The sequence below is a fragment of the Mobula birostris genome, chromosome 31, assembly GCF_030028105.1.
Source record: "Mobula birostris isolate sMobBir1 chromosome 31, sMobBir1.hap1, whole genome shotgun sequence".
NCBI lineage: Eukaryota > Metazoa > Chordata > Chondrichthyes > Myliobatiformes > Myliobatidae > Mobula > Mobula birostris.
The window spans coordinates 34,497,313-34,511,237 of record NC_092400.1 but is presented as its reverse complement, the minus strand read 5'-3'; the positions used below and the strand labels follow the sequence as shown (position 1 = coordinate 34,511,237).

At 45.3% G+C, this 13,925-nt stretch overlaps 1 protein-coding gene across 1 annotated transcript in view; it reads right to left on the bottom strand.

The window, feature by feature from the left end:
- Window positions 1-12,320, bottom strand: part of trpv4 (transient receptor potential cation channel, subfamily V, member 4) — a 144,863-nt gene extending 132,543 nt beyond the window's left edge. Inside the window, exon 1 of the mRNA XM_072247607.1 lies at window positions 12,054-12,320. The gene's annotated coding sequence lies outside the window, so the exon portion shown is untranslated. The remainder of the gene's footprint in view (window positions 1-12,053) is intronic.
- Between the last annotated feature and the right edge of the window lie 1,605 nt (window positions 12,321-13,925).

Below are 13,925 nucleotides of genomic sequence, written 5' to 3'. Positions count from 1 at the left end.
AGCCATGGTGGTAAGGTCAAGGGACAGGCTGCAAACAAAGAATGATCCAACCAAGACTTCAGGGTGGTGGAGCTGGTGGAAGATGATGGCAGTGAAGGGTCCCCCGTCGTCTTGAATCCATGGCACTGGTCCCTCACCCCAGTCCGTCAAGGACAGGGTGGTAGCTGCCCTGTATCAGCCTCCCCACGTTAAACTAAAGTGTTCTGCGTTAAGGAAATAATCCTTCAGGAGGACATCATACTTGACTCAAGCGATTGCATTCCTATTACTGTCACTGCTAAAGGTACAGCAACAGAAAGCAGTGAAACTCAGTGTAAGCAACGGCCCTTCCGTAGCAGATAACACAAACAGTGACCTAACTTCAGGAAGCCCGGCCTTTCCAACTATGTAATCCTTCTGCCAAGTTCTGTTCTCCTAAATTTTGGACTTTCCACCCAGTACTGGTATAATTTTTAGGGAAATTAATTTTTTCGATATATTGGAGGAGACTCTGGACTGAAAAGTGACTCCAGAGTGGGGAAGAAGGGTTGAAGATGGTGTGATAGCCTGCAGAATGATGGAGGGGGGCAGGGGACAGAACACAGAGTGACACAAGATAGGAGCCACAGAGTGAATTATTTATTTATTTAGTGATACAGCCAACAAACCTGACTAACCCTCACCTAATCATGGGACAATTTACGATGACCTACCCGGCACGACTTTGGACTGTGGGAGGAAACTGGAGCAGTCGGGGAAAACCCCATACTTTGCACAGACAGGATGTACAGAGGCTCCTCACAGAATGAAGCCGGATTTGAACGCCAAGCTCTGAAGTGCCCCGGGTTGTAATAACGTCGCGCTAACCTCTATGCTACCGTGATGTAGTGGGTCCCACAGGGGCGGATGTTTGGGAGAAGGGTGGTTACAGAATATGAGTCTCAGACCGATAAGAATAGAGTTTCTCACAAGATCTACTTCTAATGTTTCCCCGTGATGGAGACAGGTCACAAGAGGACTCTTGGGGTGACTCCTCCAAATTATGATGGGTACTTGCAAAACAACATTGAAAAAGTACAGATATGGGTGTTGAGGACTAATAGTCTTGGCTCTGACCATCCGAATTATCAAACCTGAAGCAGATGGGTTTCATAAACTTGTATTTATATCGTTCATTATCTGCTGTGCCACTGGATGTGGGAAATCATTGTCTTTCCATGACCCATGATTGTTCTTGGCAAATTTTTCTACAGAAGTGCTTTTCCATTGCCTGCTTCTGGGCAGTGTCCTTACAAGATGGGTGACCCAGCCATTATCGATTCTCTTCAGAGATTGTCTGCCTGGTGTCAGTGGTCGCACAACCAGAAGTTGTAATGTGTACCAGCTGCTCATACGACCATCCACCAGCTGCTCCCATGGCTTCAAATGACCCTGATCAGGGGGCTAAGCAGGTGCTACCCCTTGCCCAAGGGTGACTTGCAGGCTAGTGGAGGGAAAGAGTGCCTTACACCTCCTTTGGTAGAGACATATCTCTACACTGCCATGCACAGATTTATCTAACACTGTTAGAAGAGTAAGCTGCTTCAAATAACCTGTTGGGGAATTGGTCAAGCAGTATCTGAAATTGCTGGACATTTCACGTCCAGTCCTGATGCAGGGTTTTAACCCAAAGCGTTGACAATTCTTTCCCCTCAGCTGCTGCTCGACCTGCTGAGTTCCTCCAGTTGGTTGCTTGCTGCTCCAGGGTGCAATATCTGCATTCTCCTGGGTCTCCACCCTGAGCTGCTTCACTGAACTGTCATGAAAACTAGTCTGGCACCAAGACACAAAGGAAGATAGTACCAAGCCAATTCAGATACTCATCCAATATTCAAGAATGACATTAAGCTGTGGTAAACAGCTTGGTTCAACCAATCAGTGGAGGGTGGAGCTTAGGATGATGGCACCTAACTGCGATTCCTTTGCTTGCATCTCCAGAAACAGCTCTATTTCTATCTTTTATATCTTCATTTTTCCCTTTCAGGGTTCTTTTGATGACCCTGACCTGGAGTTACACGCTGACTTCAGTTCTTTGTGGGAATAGGACCTGCTCTCAGGGCCTCACGACCGTCTGCTTTTTGATACGCCAAGGACGCGGCCTAGAAGACTGGCACACCTTCAGGTGCTGGATTTTTGTGGCTCTGGAGGCAGGCTGATTCGAGGTTGGTACCACCGCAGAAAACTGGTGTGTTGTGGGAGACAAAAGATCATAAGCAGCGAGCTGGCGGCTGGCTGTGTGGCCACAGACCCAGGGTCTCTGGGCACAGAGCTCGGAAAAAGCAAAGCAACAGACTTCTAACACCATAAATCAGCGAGTTGTTTGCTATGTCTCACCTCTCACTGTGAAATGGGGACACCTCTTTTTCCCTTATTAGGGAGAGAGAGAGCCTGTGGTATGACGAATACCGGGTGAATGAGTAGTCTTTGGGGTACTGCGAGTCTGTGTCTTTATTGATGCTTTGCTGCACGCTTGAGTGCTCGGTGGGGGGCACCGATGCTTTTTTGCTGGTGGGGGAGGGGGGATTGTCGCTTTGCTGCTGTTTGTGCATGGGAGGGGGGAGCTGGGGGGGGCTTTGTGGTTCTAACATTTAACTGCCGTTCAGTTTTGGGGCATTCCTCTGTTTTCGTGGATGTTTGCAAAGAAAAAGGATTTCAGGATGTATATTGTATACATTTCTCTGACATTAAATTAAACCTATTGAATCTATTCAACCACTTTTAGTGGCCAAGTAACAGAACTTCAGAGTTTGTATGTGTGTGTGTGTGTGTGTGTATGTGTGTGAGAGAGAGAGAGAAAGAGAGAGAGACAAATACAGTGGAAACCAAACACTATATCCTAAACACGAGATTGTGCAGACGCTGGAAATCCAGAGCAACGGACACAAAGTGCTGGAGGATCTCAGCAGGTCAGGCAGCATCTCTGGAAATGAAGAGGCAACATTTTGGGCCGAGACATTTCTTCAGGACTGGAAAGAAAGGGGAAAGATGCCAGAATAGAAAGGTGGGGAGGGAAGGGAAGGAGGATAGCTAGAAAGTGACAGGTGAGGCCTGGTGGGTAGGAAAGGTAAAGGGCTAGGGAGAAAGGAATCTGATAGGAGAGGAAAAAGGGAAGTGGGGGGGACCCAGGGGGAGATGATGGGCAGTTGAGAAGGGGTATACCTTTTCCTTTACCAATATTTAATGAGTTCTTTGGAGTATCTATGGATGGGAATAGGCATTTCTGGCCAAGACCCTTCACTGGGACTGGAAAAGAAGGGGAAGAAGCCAGAATAAGCAGGTGGAGAGAGCGGAAGGAGTAAGAGCCAGCAGGTCATAGGTGAGACCAGGTGAGAGGTGCAGGTAGGGAGGTGGGTGGGGGAGGAGGGATGAAGTAAGAAGCTGGAAGGCATAGATGCTGCCTGACCTGCTGAGTTCCTTCAGCATTGTATGTGTGTGCTGCTTAAGGTTCCCAGCAAGTGCAGTCTCTTGTGTCTGTGTCTTCATTCACTGGTTGTTGAACTGCCAGTCTGACAACGTGCAACACAAATAAGCAAACAGCAATCGATTGCAAACTGTACTCAGTGCTTTCAGTAGCAGAGAAGGAAGTTGAGAGGATTTAGGATGTGTTCAAAAGAACTTTAAGGTTTACTGCGTCATTAAGAAAAATCTACAAGCATACCCTCAGAGGTACACTTTGGGATAAAAGTGTGAGTGTTCTTTCAGAGAAACAGCGCAGCGTGAAACCTATCATCCATACTCTACATACCTACCTCAGACCAGCCATCTGATAGGTACACACAGCTAAAGCTCACAGTCTCTCAAGTTTCTTACTGATCCTTTGATCAGCAAATATGATTAACTTCCCCTCTATCTCATCTCCATGACCTTCCGAAAGAAGGTTCAAACAGTTCAATTTAACATCAGAGAATGTATACAGTATGCAACCTGAAATTTTTACTCTTCACAGACGTCCACAAAACAGGGAATGAATGACAGACAATGCTAGAACCCCAGAGCAGACCGTCCCCCTCTCCCACGCACAAGCAGCAGCAAGAGAATCTGCCCTCCCCCCCCACTTGCTCCAACAAAAAGCTTCAACCCCCACCACCCACCATGCAAGTAATAGCAAAGCCCCCAGAGAGACCGTGATCTAGAGTCCATCAAAATCCTCTATCTATCCCAACATCTCAGCCAGGCTCTCCCTCACTAGTGGGACCTCTACAGCTTGATACCATTTACTGAGAGAAAGCCAGTAATGGAGCCATGTTCTTGGTGTTCTGTCACCCTCTCGGCACACCCACAACATTTATTCACAGAGTCATACCGTCCCAAAGCATGGAAACTGGCCCTTGCCTTCTGCCCAACTTGTCCGGGCCGACTGTATTGTCCAGCAAGCTAGTCTCATCTGCTCACATTTGGCCCATAGTCCTCTATCTCTCCAATCCACGCACTTATCTAGATGGATTTTAAATGTTGACAATGTGCCCGTCTCAACCACAATTTCTGTCAGCGCATTCCGCATTTCCAAATACACACCACCACTAGCCACCCCGATGTCTATTAAATGTCTCATCTCTGATCTGAAACCTAAGCCTTCTATGTTTTAGCCCACCCCCCCCCCAGGAAAAAAACTATGAGCTTTTACCCCATCTGTGCCCATAAAACTAGCGAGTACTTTTATAGTTTTCTGACTAGCTGTGTGCTTTACAGTACCAGTGGCCCGGGTTCAGATCCTGCTGCTGCTGTAAGGAGTTTGTACGTTCTCCCCGTGACCACATGGTTTCCTCCCACATTCTAAAGACATACCTTTCGGGAGGTGAATTGGTCATTGTAAATTGTCCCGTGATTAGGCTAGGATTAAATCAGGGGATTGCTGGGCAGTGCAACTCGAAGGCCGAAAGAACCTATTCCACACTGTATCTCAATAAATAAATATTATAGTCTGCTTGAAATGAATGCTAACATTGCATTTGCTTTCCCTATCACCAACTCAATCTGCAAGTTAACCTTTAGGGAATGCTGCACAAGGACTCCCAAGTCCCTTTGCACCTCTGAATTTTGAATCTTCTCCCCATCTAGAAAATGATCTACGCCTTTGTTCTTTCTACTGAAGCGCATGACTATGCACTTCCCAAAACTATAATCCATCTGCCACTTCTTTTCCCATTCTCTGAATCACTCTGGAGGAACACTGTATCATTTCTTAATGACAATAAACGAGGACTGAGTGTCCTCATAATCTAATCTAATCTGTTCAAGTCCTACCTGCTCCTGCACCTATGATTGTATCATCTCCAAACTTGGTCACAAAGCCAACCAAATTGTTGACATATAACGTGAAAAGAAGCACTCCCAGTACCGACCCCTGCAGAACACCACTAGTTGCTGACCACCAGGATAGGCCCCTTTATCCAAATCTTTCCCTCTTGCTGGCCCGTGGCCAAGTGGTTAAGGCTTTCGTCTAGTGATCTGATGGTCACCAGTTCAAGCCTTAGCTGAGGCAGTGTGTTGTGTCCTTGGGCAAGGCACTTAAACACACATTGCTCTATGTCTGTGTGAGGGGTGGCGTGCCACACAGTCTTTCGTTCTGCTCCTTGTAAGGCATGAAAATGCCCGATGTTGGCCTCTCAGGCCTGAGTCAATGATCCCTCCCCTCCCTTCCCTCTTGCCAGTCAGCCACTCTTCTATCCATACTAGTATCTTTCTTGTTATGCCATGGGTAATTATCTTCTCAAGCAGCCTCATATGCGGCACCTTATCAAAGGCCTTTTGAAATTCCAAGTAAAAAACACCCACTGACTCTCCTTTGTCTATCCTGCCTGTAATTTCCTTAAAGAATTCCAACAGATTTGTCAGGCAAGATTTCCCCTTAAGAAAACCATGCTGATTTTGGCCTACAAGTATTCATGCACCTCCAAGTATCCTGAAACCTCATCCTTAATAATGGTCTCCAACACCTTCCCAACCATAGAAGTCAGGCTAACCAGCCTAGAATTTCCTTTCTTCTGCCTCCCACCCTTCTTAAAAAGTAGAGTGACATTTGCAATTTTCCATTCTTCAGGAACCATATCTCTTTTAGAATTCTGGAGTGTAGTCCATCAAGTCCAGGTAACTTATTCTCCTTTAGATCTGTCAGTTTCTCAAAGACCTTCTCTTAGTATGGCAATTACACTCACTTCTGCCACCTGACACTCTCAAACTTCTGGCACACTGCTAATGTCTTCCACAGTAACGACTGATGCTAAATACTTATTCAATTTGTCCACCATTTCCTTATCCCCCATTACTACCTCTCCAGCTTAATTTTCCAGTGGTCCAATATCCACTCTCACCTATTTTTTACTCTTTATATATCTGAAAAAAAACTTTTGGTATCCTCTTTGATATTTTTGGCTAGCTTACCTTAGTATTTCATCTTTTCCCTCCTTTTGTTTTTTTTATTGTCTTCTGTTGGTTTTTAAAAGTTTTCCAATCATCTAACTTCCCATTAACTTTTACTGTCTTGTATGCGCTCTCTCTTGCTGTTATGCTGTCTTTGACTTCCTTCGTCAGCCACGGTTGCCTCATCCTCCCTTTAAAATACTTCTTTATCTGTGGGATGTATCCTTCCTGTGCCTTCCAAATTCCCCCAGAAACTCCAGCCCTTGCTGTTCAGCCATCATCTCTGCTAGTGTCCCTATCCAATAAACTTTGAACTGTTCCTCTCTCAATCCTCTGTAAATCCCTTTATTCCACTGTAGTACTGATACATCCGATTTTAGCTCCTTCCTCTCAAACTGCAGGGTGAATTCTATCATAGTATGATCACTGTCTCTTAAGGGTTCCTTTACCTCAAGCTCGTCATTAAATCTGATTCATTACACAAGACTCACCCCAGAATTGCCTTTCCCCTGGTAGGTTCAACCACAAGCTGCTCCAAAGAGCCATCTCATAGAATTCTACAAATTCCCTCTCTTGAGATCTAGCACAACCAGATTTTCTAAATCTATCTGTGTATTGAAATCCCCATGACTATTATACCATTCCCCTTATTACATACCTTTTCTATTTCCTGTTGAAATTTATATCTCACATCCTGGCTGCTGTTCAGGGGCCTATATATCACTCCCATCAGGGACTGTCTACCCTTGCAGTGTCTTAACCCTACCCACAAGGATTCTACACCTTCCAATTCTATGTCATCTCTTTCTAAGGATTTGATTTCATTTCTTACCAACACAGCCATCCCACCCACTCTGCCTACCTGCCTGTCCTTCTGATACAAGGTGTATCCTTGGATGTTAAGCTTCTAATTTTGCTCTTCTTTCAGCCACAACTCAGTGATTCTCGCAACTTCATACCTGCCAATCTCTAACTGAGCTACAAGATCAACTACTTTATTCCATACACTGCTTGCATTCAAATATAACACCTCCAGTCCTGCATCCATCACCCCCTTTTGATCTTGACCCCATTGATTGGGACGTTTACATATCGGACATACGGTTGTCACAAAGAAGAAAGAAATACAGAAACGTGAATGGAAAGTGGGCAACGAAACAATTAAACAAACATGGAAGTTCAATTACTTCATGAAATTAGAAGGATTGGAATTGCTAAATGCACGTTCAAGCATTCGAGCAAGATACTAAAGAATAACAATTTCTATAAGTATAAAATAGAGTGATGTGGTGCTATGTTCATTCCACACTAACACATGGAAGCGAATGTTGGACAAACTCACGGCAAAATGAGGGAAAACTCGAAGCTGCAGGAATGTGGTTTTGAGAAGAACGATGAAAATATCGTGGAAGGACAGAGTTACGAATGAGAAAGTGTTGCAGAAAGCTGGAATAAGAAGAGAGCTGATATCATCAATCAGGAAACCGCAGCTGGAATTTCTGGGACATGTACTGAGGAAAGAGAATCTTTCTTGGTCATCTTGCAGTGACGGGAAAAGGTGAGGAAAGAAAAAGACAAGGTCAACGGAACATGTCATTGATGAGTTACATTAAGGGATGGACAGGCAAAAGTTTTGAAGAACTTATGAGAACTTCTGAAATAAAGATAGATGGAAGACTGTGATCGCCCGCGTCAAATAACATGGCACATGATGACGATGACGATGATAAGGATAAGATAGGTAGTCCGAGCCCTTTTCCCAGAGCAGAAATGACAAATACAAATACTGGAGGTTTGAGTGAGAGGGAGGAGGTTTAAAGGGGATTTGTGGAGCAAGCCTTTTACACAGTGGTAGCTGCCTGGAATGTACTGCCAGAGGACGTGGTAGAAGCAAATACAATGGCAATGTTTAAGAGGCATTTAGGCAGACACATGAGCCTGCAGAGAATGGAGGGATGCTCACCATGAGCAGGCATGATATTAGTGTAGATTGACGTCATAGATGACATGGAAGCAATGGGCTGTATTGTACTCTTCTAGGTTGTGTGCTCTGAATTTTTAAGTTAGGAATTAATAAGATTTAACACTCATACAAAATCACTCATGAAATCTCACCATAAGGTGGGAATGCAATAAAGTAAAATTCTTTCAAAGGAGTCAATGCACAAGTCTATTTCTTTAACGATGTTCACGTGGAGAGAGCTAAACCGCCAGACTGCTGACTGAAAACTTAATTGTTCAATGTAATGAGAAAGGGTGTGAGACTTGCTACTCAATAGGTCAGAGTCCCCGATGAGCAGATGGGTATGAGACTATTGAAGGCTAAGGTCCGGATGCAGGATGATGGAACTAGGCAGCTTAAATGGTTTGGCACGGACTAGATGGGCCAAAGGGTCTGTTCCTATGCTGTAGTTTTCTATGACCCTATGACTTGCTACTGTATCAATGATTCTGTACTCTGTTTTAGACTTCCAGTAGGTCCTGTTAATCCTTTGCTTCACATAGTAGAGGCAATGGGAGTTGTTCATTTATTGATTATTTCATACACTGGGTTTTGTACATCTTTATATATTTTTATCACTTATTATACACTAATAAAATATCCTGTAGCACCCTCAAAGGTTTCTATCTCCCTCGTTGATACAACCTTTTGTGTGAAGAAATTGTGCTTGAGGCTCCAAGTAAATCTCTCCTCTCTCTCCTTAAACCTATGCCTTCTCGTCCTTCTTTACCCGAGACCCCTCTCTCCTTAAACCTATGCCTTCTCGTCCTTCTTTACCCGAGACCCCTCTCTCCTTAAACCTATGCCTTCTCATCCTTCTTTACCTGAGAAACTGTGTACAAGCATCCTAACCCACACCCCTCATGACCTTCATGAGATCACGCCTCATCCTCCTACACTCCAAGGAATAAAGTCCTATTCAGCCTGACCTCCTCCTATAACCCAGTCCCTTAAGTCCAGGTAACAAACTTGTAAATCTTTTCTGCACCCTTTCCAATTCAATGGCATCTTTTCTACAGCAAGATAACCAAAACTGAACACAGTACTTCGTCGAGCCTCACCAACATCTTATACAATTGCAACATAACACCTATACAGTATTCAATGTGGAGACTGCTAAAGGCCAGGTGCCTAAATCCTTCTTCACCATACTGTCTACCAGTGACGCCACCTCCAGGGAACGGTGTACTTGTCTGTTGTACAACACTCCCAGGGGCCCCGCCATTCACCAGGGAAGCCTTGTATTGGTTTGACTACTCAAAGTGGAACACCTTGTGTTTATGTGTAACTTTCCCCATAGATAGGCTATCTGAAACCATAAGGCATAGGGTTGGGTAAAGGACAAGAGATCTAGAGAGGTTCTGAAGAAGAATTTTATCACCCCAGTGTCTGCTTGGGTGGGTGATGGAGGCAGGAACTCTCACAATGTTTAAAAAGTATCTAAATCAACACTGAATAGCAAAGATATAGAAGGTCGGCAACGTAATGGAGTGGTTAGGACAACGCTTTACAAGACCAGTGACTCGGGTTCAATTCCCGCCGCTGCCTAGAAGGAGTTTGTACGTTCTCCCGTGACTACACGGATTTCCTCTGTGTATTACGGTTTCCTCCCACAGCCCAAAGACATGGTAAGTTAATTGGCCATTGTAAATTGTCCCGTGATTAGGCTAGGGTTAAATTGGGGTTGCTGGGCGACGCGACTCAAAGGGCCAGAAGGACTCGTGGAACACTGTTCCTCAATAATTAAAGACTGCAGATCAAATGCTGGTAAACTTCTGATATCGAGTAGTTAGCCAAAGATTTCCCCCAGGGTAGAAATATCAAATACCAGAGTACATGCATTTGGGGGTGGGGAAATGTTAAACGAATTTTGAGAGGCTAGTAATTTTATACAGTAAGTATAAAAGGTGCCAGGAACAGATGCTGGGGATAGTGGCAGATGAATGGAGGGATTTTCCTCATATATTCCCGGGGGAATATTCTAGATTCTTTATTAGTCAGAGCATGAAGGGATATGGGGAGAAGGCAGGAGATTGGGGCTGAGAGTGAAATGGATATCATGATGATATGGCGGAGGAGACTCGATGGGCTGAATGGCCTAATTCTGCTCCTATGCCTTATGGTTTTACGATATGGATCATGTACAGCCCGAAGAGATTTAGCTTAATTTGGTTTCCTGTTCGGCACCAATATCGCGGGAGGGAAGTTGTTCCTGTGGTAAACAGCTCGACGTTCTTAATTAGGATTGTGACAACAAACCAAGTTATCAGAAGATTGATGCTGATGAGAGAGATAAGTGAGACAATGGAGAAACATTCAAAATGCTAATAAGAGAGAAGAGAGAGATTAACGAGAAAGAAACACAATTCAGAATATTGACAGACTGGTTGCTTTGAACCTGAACTGTTTCAAGTTTGATGGACAGGCGATACCCCAGCAGGGGGATAAAAAGAACAGATTCGCTAAGGCACGACACACACCACGAGATAATGAGACCCTGGAAGAGCGGTGTGCCCCCACAAGTTGGTGGTCTGGTCGCGGGAACCGACCATTGACGCACAGGGTGAAAAGGTACGATCGGCGGGAACCTGGTGTGTGTGTCCGCCCTTGCCTGGGTGCCGGGTTCACCGCGAAAGAACGGTCGTATCCGGACCACAGAAGACATTAAAAGGGTTCGCCCGAAAGCTAACTGCGAGGAACATCAAAGGTCTGTCTGAATCAGATTTGCATATTCTCTCTCTCTCTCTCCAACGGCACAACAGCGATTACTGCGAACTGTACTCAACAGAACTGAACTCTGCGTCACTTGAGACTGATCATTTTACCCCTAGACTGCAATAGATTCCTATCATCCTAGTTCTGTGTATATGTGTGTATTATCATTGCTAATCTGTTGGATTTATATCCTTACGATTAGAGTACTGTGTTACTTATTTCTTTAATAAAACTTTATTAGTTTCTGTTAAACCAGACTCCACCTAAGTGGTCCATTTCTGCTGGGGTACGTAACAGGATTAAAAACAGATATTTGATGAGCTGGAACCCAGTTTCTGTGGGTATTTCTCGATGACCAGATCTCATGAACGGTTCTACACAAATGTTAAATTCGTACTTTAATGAGTTTTCTTTCCTCAGAACTGCCAAAGTCACGTCTGCGGTTTCGGAACCCAGCCTGACGTCGGACACCCACCTCGGTAGATCTCTGCCCTGTGTCGGAGCATCCGCCCCGAGAAAGTAAAAGTTGCCTTTCGACGGAGCTACAGCGAGAACCCGCCATATAAACGGGAACAGCGGAAGAAAAGGCAAGGGGAACGGGGGTGCGAAGAGGCTGCCTGAGAGGGTGGTGGGTAGAGACGGAAACATCCACCGCAGAAAGCACCAGACCAGCCACAAAGGAGGTATTCACCTCCAATGCATGGTATTGGCAGGCATGGATACGATGGGCCGATTGGTTCTGACATCCACGGAGAAGAGTGACCAAGAAAGGGGGGGGGGAACACATGGGAGAGAGGAAAGGGTATGGGTGTGTGAGAGAGTGAGTGAGTGAGTGAGAGAGAGAGAGAGAGAGAGAGAGAGTGTGTGTGTGTGTGTGTGTGTGTGAGCGAGCGAGAGCAAGAGAGAGAACAAACAAGTGCCGAGTGGCGAGGGGGTGACATTTCCAGCTGACACCTACCTGACTGCGCAGTAGGTTACGCCGCCTCCCAACAGCCGTGGGAGCGGAAAGGGATTTAGCCTCCAACTTTCTAGATTTGACTTCCAGCTCGCTGAATTCCTTTCGTTCACGGCAGATCCCGGCTAAAGCACCCACCAACTTCTGGACCCATCGGATTTTAGTTCAAACTATCTCCGTGGATTTCCTCTGTGCTCCGGATTTCTGCAGGCTAGGTCTCCGGCCACAGCTGGTTCCGATCCTCGGCTGGCAGTTCGCGGCTCAGTTGTCGGAGTCCACCCCCAGCCGCTACGAAAGTCGATTTACCGCTCAGCGCCCTAATTCGCCGAGCGTCACGGAGTTCCGCTGCGCAGACACGGGATCTTTGCCAGATCCTCGCAACTCCGAGATTAGCTGGCTGTGCGTAACGCACAGTGAGTTCCCCACGTCCAGCGCACTGAATTCGGAAAGTCCCAGCGGCCGGAGGCTGCCCATGCGGGAGCTGGAGCAACTCGGGGTCCAGCAGCTCCTGTGGGAGGTGGACTGTCACGCGAGACCTTCTATAAATCCTGATTTTAAGAATTTAACTCACCGTGCCCGTGATCGAATTCAGAGTGGGAGTAAACAGTGGTTTAAAATCCATATCCCCTCGCAGTGTGGACAGAATATTGATACCATTTGCAGTCCCGTCACCTTGAGCGCTCGATATTAAACCGTTTTATTTTACATTAAATTTAACCATGGTGTGATTCACTGATTTCATTTAATGGTAGGTTGAGCGAGCGCGGGCTCTTTGGAGCGACGGAGGATAAGAGCCGACTTTCAAAGTTGAAAATAAATGTGTTATCAAAGTATATATGTCACCATATACAACCTTGAGATACGTTTTCTTGCGGAGATTCACAGAAAATACAAACACCAAAACTATACACAACAAGACGGACAAATAACCAATATGCAAAAAAAACGAACAGTGCAAATACAATAAAATAATAATTAATAAATATCGAGAACCAAAGGGGTATGGCTTCACTCAACTTCACTTGCCCCATTGAACAACTCCTACGACCTACTGGCTCTTTTCAAGGACTCTTCAGCTCACATTCTGGATAATTATTGCTTATTTATCATTATTATTATTATTTCCTTTTGTATTTGCAATTTGTTGTGTTTTGCACACCAGTTGAACACCCAAATTGGTGTGCTCTTTATTGATTCAGTTATGGTTATTATTCTATTATGGATTTATTGAGTATGCCTGCAAGAATAGACTCTCAGGGTTGTACATGGTGACATTTATGTACTTTGATAATAAATTTACTTTGAACTTTGAAGAGTCTTTGAAAGTGAATCCACAGGTTGTGTGAAGAGTGCACTGATGGGGAGAGTGAAGTTATCTCTTCTGGTACAACAGCCTGATGGTTGAGGAGTAATAACTGTTCCTGAACCTGATGGTGTGGATCTGAAGGCTCCCGTACCTTCTTCCTGATGGCAGCAGTGAGAAGGGATGGTGTCCTGGATCGTGGAGTCCTTGGTGATGCATCATAAATACAAGAAGTTCTGCAGATGCTGGAAATCCAAAGCAACACACACAAAATACAGGAGGAACTCAGCAGGTCAGGCAGCACCTAAGGAAACGAACAAACAGTAAATGCTTCTGGCCATGGTCCTTCTTCCTCAGGACTGGAGAGGAAGGGGGAGGATGCCAGAATTGAAAGGTGAGGGAGGGGAAGGATGATAGCTAGAAGGTGATAGGTGAAGCCAGGTAGGTGGGAAAGGTAAAGGGCTGGAGAAGAGCTAATCTGATAGGAGAAGAGAGGAGAGTGGACCATGGGAGAAAGGGGAAGAGGAGGGGCACCAGTGTAAGGTGATAAGCAACTGAGAAGAAGAGGTAAG